Raw genomic sequence first — 6,374 nt, forward strand, 5'->3', positions numbered from 1 at the left:
GGAGAAGGCCGAGAAGGAGAAGGCCGAGAAGGAGAGGTCCATGGAGACTTGCAAGTAGAGGTCAGTGAAGATGGCCATGGAGCGGTGCAAGTGCCCACAATGGTTGTTCTTCCAGAAGTGGGGGCACAGGAGGAAATTGACTTTGGAGCCGGGGTATCATGTCAGGAAGACGAAGCCACTCCTCCTGATGATTCATTTTCTCCCAGCTCCCCAGCAAGGAAAAGATCAAGGAGGGTGTGTAGAAGTTCCTCTTCAAGCCCCGCTCCATCAGATGATGATGTGGATCTAGATTGGCAACCATCTCTGACGTCTGAGAGGGAGGCACACCATGAGCTGCGAAAGGTATCACATGGTAAAAGGAAGGGCCCCGGAAAGCTCATACTTATGGATCCGAACGTCGGACTTGATGAAGTGGTGCATTCTGATGTTGTTGAAGAGGATGACAGCAATGACCTAGTCATCACACATGTCAGTCCAGCCACACCGGCCATGCAGCAGACAGACATTTACACCCTATCCCGACGTCATGCTGAGCGTGACCCTGGCGACGTGCCACTGGTAGCACCACCAACGCAGTCAAGTAGTACCACAAGTTCAACAAAACCTACAGCTCCCATATTTTCTCCCCAGAGGGGGACTCCATCCAGCTCGACTCCCTCAAGTAAGGTTGCTGCAATAATTGCACAACCCAGTAGATGTCTGCAAGGCTCATCCACCACTGCTTCATCTGGCATTGGCAGCAGTATCACCTCGTGCGGCAAAACCAGAAGTTTCCAGTCCCCAGTTTGGAACTTTTTTAGTGTCCATGAAAAATATGATAACATAGCCGTTTGTTGCATTTGTAAGACTAGCGTTAGCCGTGGTAAGACTGGTACCAACTATGGAACCGGAGTCCAGATAGGTCATCTTGAAAGAAAGCACGCTGTCGAATGGTTTCCGCACCTAGCAAACGTCAAGGGAAAGCGATCCCAAAGGGCAAGTGGCCAAAATATACCCATAGTAGGTGTTTCATCTGAAGATGATGGGGAGGTAGAAGAAGCGTCAGACATGTGTCCGGTTGCACCCAGTACCCCTTGCAGCACCACACCCTCCGTAACACATAGCAGGCACACTGAGAGTCTGGGAGACACACCAATGCGGAAAATGTCAACACTGATCAGAAGTGGGTCGAAGAAGGCATCAGCATCATCCCGTAAATTTGTCCAGCGCACCATTTCAGCCATGTTCTCCTCAGATGCGCAATTTCAACGCAACCACCCAACTGTACGCCTCTATAACACTAAGCTGGCAAAAATGCTAGCGGTGGACCTTCTCCCTTTTTCGTTTGTCGAAGGTGTGGGTTTCCTTGAACTCGTGGCAACATTGGCCCCTAAATGGAAGGTTCCTAGCCGGTACTATTTTGCCAGGGTTGCTGTTCCAGCACTACACAAAGAGGTGCTTGAGTTGGTGGGGGCAGCTTTGCAGAAGAGTGCTGTTCACACTATACACCTGACAACAGACATGTGGACCAGTTGCCAAGCCCTTGATTACATGTGCATCACTGCACACTGGATCTCTTTTTCAGGGGTTATCCCTCTGAGCCGTTAACCACACCAGCAACCGTATCATCTGCACCAGGCGCATGCGATATGTCTGAAGCGAGTTGGCTAACTCAGCTAGGGTTTCCTGGTCCTAGAAAGGACACAGAAGTGCAAAGTACAGGAATCCGGGAGGACATTCTTTCAATGGTGCAGGCCTATCTGGATGACTCAACAGAGGTCAATATTACAGAGGACCCATTGGCGTATTGGCATGGGAAAAGAAAAATATGGCGAGAGCTCACCAACCTGGCTATCAATTACTTGTCTTGCCCACTCGCAAGCGTGTCTTCAGAACGTGTTTTTAGTTCTGCTGGTGGCATTGTGACTTCCAAAAGGTCCCGCCTCTTGCCCGCAAATGTGGAGCGGCTCACCTTGATAAAGATGAACCAGCACTTCATACCACCAGATTACAGAGTACGAGAATGCACGCAGGAAGAAGAGGACACCGCCCTACCCGAGGAAAGTTCTCCTCAGTTACCAGAAGTAACCCCGACTGATGATTTAGCAGAGTATGAGGACGAGTTCTGCTTCCCTGACAGCGAGTTCTGAAAATGACTCAATCATTCATTCATTAATTGTAAATAGTCCTCCTTATTCACTTTTATTCCTGTGTGTCTGTCTTTCTTTAGCAAGTGCTTCATCACATTCCCAACAAAACTGTAATCAAATCAACCAATAAAACAACAAGCCCATCAACAGAACTGTCTTGATTTTGATGCCGCAGCATTCCTCAGGTTCACAACAGTTAGTTGACACGAACTCAGTCCTGGTCGTCTATCCTGAGTCCTCCTCCTCCAGACTCACCCTATCCATTACCCATAATGCTGATGCCTGGATTCTGCACAATGAAGAAACTTACTTAACGTTGACGAGTCCCCCACTGTGAATTCCAGGTGGAGCCAGCCCTCAAACACAAATTACAGGTAAGATAAGCGTTTGGATGGGAGGTAGTATAATGGAGTATTCGGAGAGGCGAGAGAGTGACAGTGGTACTAGCAGCAAAGTCCTAGGGCTCTTGAATTAACAAACTCTGTGACAGGCATTTACTTAGGAAAACATTTGGCCTATTGCACGTGAACGTGTAGGCGTTATATTGCTCGCTTGCCTGTCTCAGGGGTGCTGTCTCTGGGGCTTCTAGGTTTTAGGGTTGTGTCAGCACCGCTACCACATTTCTAATGTTGATTGCTTTTGATTTGCAGAAAATCCACGCCGGGAAACTCCAGTTGTGGCCCTGCTGCAGAACGCGTTAGGACTCTGTGAATTCCAGGTGGAGCCAGCCCTCAAACACAAATTACAGGTAAGATAAGCGTTTGGATGGGAGGTAGTATAATGGAGTATTTGGAGAGGCGAGAGAGTGACAGTGGTACTAGCAGCAAAGTCCTAGGGCTCTTGAATTAACAAACTCTGTGACAGGCATTTACTTAGGAAAACATTTGGCCTATTGCACGTGAACGTGTAGGCGTTATATTGCTCGCTTGCCTGTCTCAGGGGTGCTGTCTCTGGGGCTTCTAGGTTTTAGGGTTGTGTCAGCACCGCTACCACATTTCTAATGTTGATTGCTTTTGATTTGCAGAAAATCCACGCCGGGAAACTCCAGTTGTGGCCCTGCTGCAGAACGCGTTAGGACTCTGTGAATTCCAGGTGGAGCCAGCCCTCAAACACAAATTACAGGTAAGATAAGCGTTTGGATGGGAGGTAGTATAATGGAGTATTCGGAGAGGCGAGAGAGTGACAGTGGTACTAGCAGCAAAGTCCTAGGGCTCTTGAATTAACAAACTCTGTGACAGGCATTTACTTAGGAAAACATTTGGCCTATTGCACGTGAACGTGTAGGCGTTATATTGCTCGCTTGCCTGTCTCAGGGGTGCTGTCTCTGGGGCTTCTAGGTTTTAGGGTTGTGTCAGCACCGCTACCACATTTCTAATGTTGATTGCTTTTGATTTGCAGAAAATCCACGCCGGGAAACTCCAGTTGTGGCCCTGCTGCAGAACGCGTTAGGACTCTGTGAATTCCAGGTGGAGCCAGCCCTCAAACACAAATTACAGGTAAGATAAGCGTTTGGATGGGAGGTAGTATAATGGAGTATTCGGAGAGGCGAGAGAGTGACAGTGGTACTAGCAGCAAAGTCCTAGGGCTCTTGAATTAACAAACTCTGTGACAGGCATTTACTTTGGAAAACATTTGGCCTATTGCACGTGAACCAACACGATGACAGTGTTCAGTTAAATGAAATTACTGCAAAACCACCACCCACCCAGCTCAAAAGTAGTAAAAAAACAGGTATGCTCAGATAAAGTTTGAAAAAGTATATTTATATCCCTAACAAAATAATCTCCCGCAAGACCCTCCCTAACCCCAACAAATAAATAGTCCTCAAAAGTCCCCAAAAAACCCAACTCCCAATTCCCACCCCCCAAAAGTCTCAAAAACAGGGGCAAGGGACACTCTATGGATGCAAGCTGTTAAGTTTGGCCTCCAGGGCATCATGCTTTAGGGCCAGGGCATCATACCTTTCTTGGAGGATGGCTTGATCTAGGCGGAGGCCCTCCACCACATTCTGATATTTGGTCCATTTCTGGACCTCCGCCTCTAGGTCGGACACTCTGCGGAGTGCACGGCGCAAGCGACCTTTAACAGTGCTGCGAGGTGCAGCTTTTGCTGCTCGGCGGTGGCGTCTTCCGGCACGGCTCCGGTTTGCTGGAGCACTGTGCTTACCGGTAGAACGTGGGGTAACAGAGGAGGATGTAGATGTTGTTAGGTTTGATGCACTGGAGTGCGTGTCGTCCCCCTCTAGTTCCACCAGTCGCCGATATTCAGCAACAGTTGCTTCCAGCCTCCGTTGCCGGGCCAGTACAGCCAGCATACTCCTCGTTGGTTTGGAGGTTTTAGTATTGCCAACTACATGAAGAAAGAAAGACATAATCTGTAACCAATGCTCTTTAAGAATATGATTAACACAAAATGATTCAGCAGGAAGTTGTGTCACAGTACAACTAGCAACTAGCCAGGGCAGTACAAAACTATTCAGGCCAGTATCATGGGCGTCCGCAGGGAGGGGCGCTTGAATCACCATTTCCCTTCCCACAACTCACTTGTATCCTTGGTTTGGTGCTCTTTCATATGAAAGAGATCTGGCAGAAGTGAGTGATTTTTCCTCTGAGCCGTTAACCACACCAGCAACCGTATCATCTGCACCAGGCCCAGGCGATATGTCTGTTTCCCTCCCTCTCTCTCTCTCTCTCTCTCTCTCTCTCTCTGTCTCACTCTTTCTGTCTCCCTTTGTCTCCCTCTACCTCGCTGTCTCTCTCTCTCTGTCTCCCTCCCTCACCCTCCCTCTGGCTCCCTCCCTCTCTCTCTCTCTCCTTCTGTCTTCCTCTCTCTCTGTCTCTGCCTCCATCTGTCTGTCGGTCCCAGCCTGCTGTAATTACCATATTGTAATTTGTCACTGGGCCACCACTGAATACACATCATATCCTATCTAAGAGTCAGATAGTACCTCCATGATCCAGCTTACCTGTACTCGCCACCGCCACCGTCTCCTTCCTCACAGTCTGTACTTCTTGCTCTTGGTCCGACTCCTCTAGCGCCGCCTCCTCCCCAGATTGACCCTCGGACTCCGAGTCACTGATGACCACCACATCTGAGCTGGCCCCGCCACCAGATGTTCCACCTACAAAGTAGATTTAAGAATGTTAGATTACACCACTCCACTAGTATTTGGTCTATGAATGAAAAAATGTGAAAACAACAGAAAAATTAATTGACTGTCTACTCTAGTCTAAAGTAAAAATGTCCCTCCTTCCAGGGAAAGCTGTTGTCTTGCTTCATTTTTATATTCACAATTGTTGAATGCTTGCTTAATTTTAACACACACTATTTTTCTCTGAACAGACAGAAACTGGACTTCTAAGGACAAGAGGAACATCAACTTCAAACCAGGTGAAAGCTCGGCTCGACCACAAGAAATGTGTACCAATCCAGTACTCATCAACTCAGCACCAAGCACTTTTCCATTTCCAACTAACTTTATTTTCATATATGTGTTTACTTAAACTTTTAATAAAGCTTTTAAACTTGAATTGACTCTGTGGTTTTTAGTCCTCCAGAGAGTCCAGACTAGAGTGACTGAGCGAAAAGTTTTGCAATTTTTGCAAGGAGGAGTCTGTGCTGCTGACACTACCAGGTTTATTTATACAGTGTGCCAAACACGCCACTCTGAAATATTATTACTCTGGTCTTTGCTGTCCATAGTTCGGTTTGTGGAGAATTGTCCCTGCAACAGTTGGATTATTGATTTTGCTCCTATCTAAACCCTATTTCGAAACAATTAAATTAGGAATGCTTGGACAACAATAGGTCCTCTATATTTAAATGAAAACTTACTGGGGCCAGCAAAGGAGCACTCGCCGCCCTGGCCTGCATCCTCCTCCTTTGGAGCCACTGCTGCATCAGATTTTTCGGTCCGCTTGCCCCTGGGCGGACCTGACGTACAACATGAAAGAAATAACAGAAAACATTGATGATTGCTGCTTGCCGATGTCCTTGTCAACCAAATCAAACATTTAGAAAGAACAAGAACCTACTATTTCATCCAAAAAGAGGGCTACAAAGGAAGGACTGCACCTGAGCCTCTACTCTAGGGGCAGATTTACAAGCCACTTGCAGCTCTTTTGCTCCATTCTTGCGTCAATTTTGTGACGCAGCGCCACAAGAGAGGCGCCATGGTGTGGCGTATATTAACAACGTGACGCATATGGGAGATGCATCCCATTCTAAAACCCTGCGCCATTAGGG

The 6,374-nt window shown here is 47.6% G+C and overlaps 1 long non-coding RNA gene across 1 annotated transcript; it reads left to right on the top strand.

Moving 5' to 3' along the window:
* Positions 1-3,521: 3,521 nt before the first annotated feature.
* On the top strand, positions 3,522-5,659 carry LOC144827253 (uncharacterized). The gene is made up of 2 exons (XR_013610102.1): positions 3,522-3,625; positions 5,472-5,659. It is a non-coding gene; the product is annotated as an uncharacterized LOC144827253 (long non-coding RNA).
* Positions 5,660-6,374: the final 715 nt, after the last annotated feature.

The sequence above is a fragment of the Lissotriton helveticus genome, chromosome 4_1 (assembly GCF_964261635.1).
Source record: "Lissotriton helveticus chromosome 4_1, aLisHel1.1, whole genome shotgun sequence".
Taxonomy (NCBI): domain Eukaryota; kingdom Metazoa; phylum Chordata; class Amphibia; order Caudata; family Salamandridae; genus Lissotriton; species Lissotriton helveticus.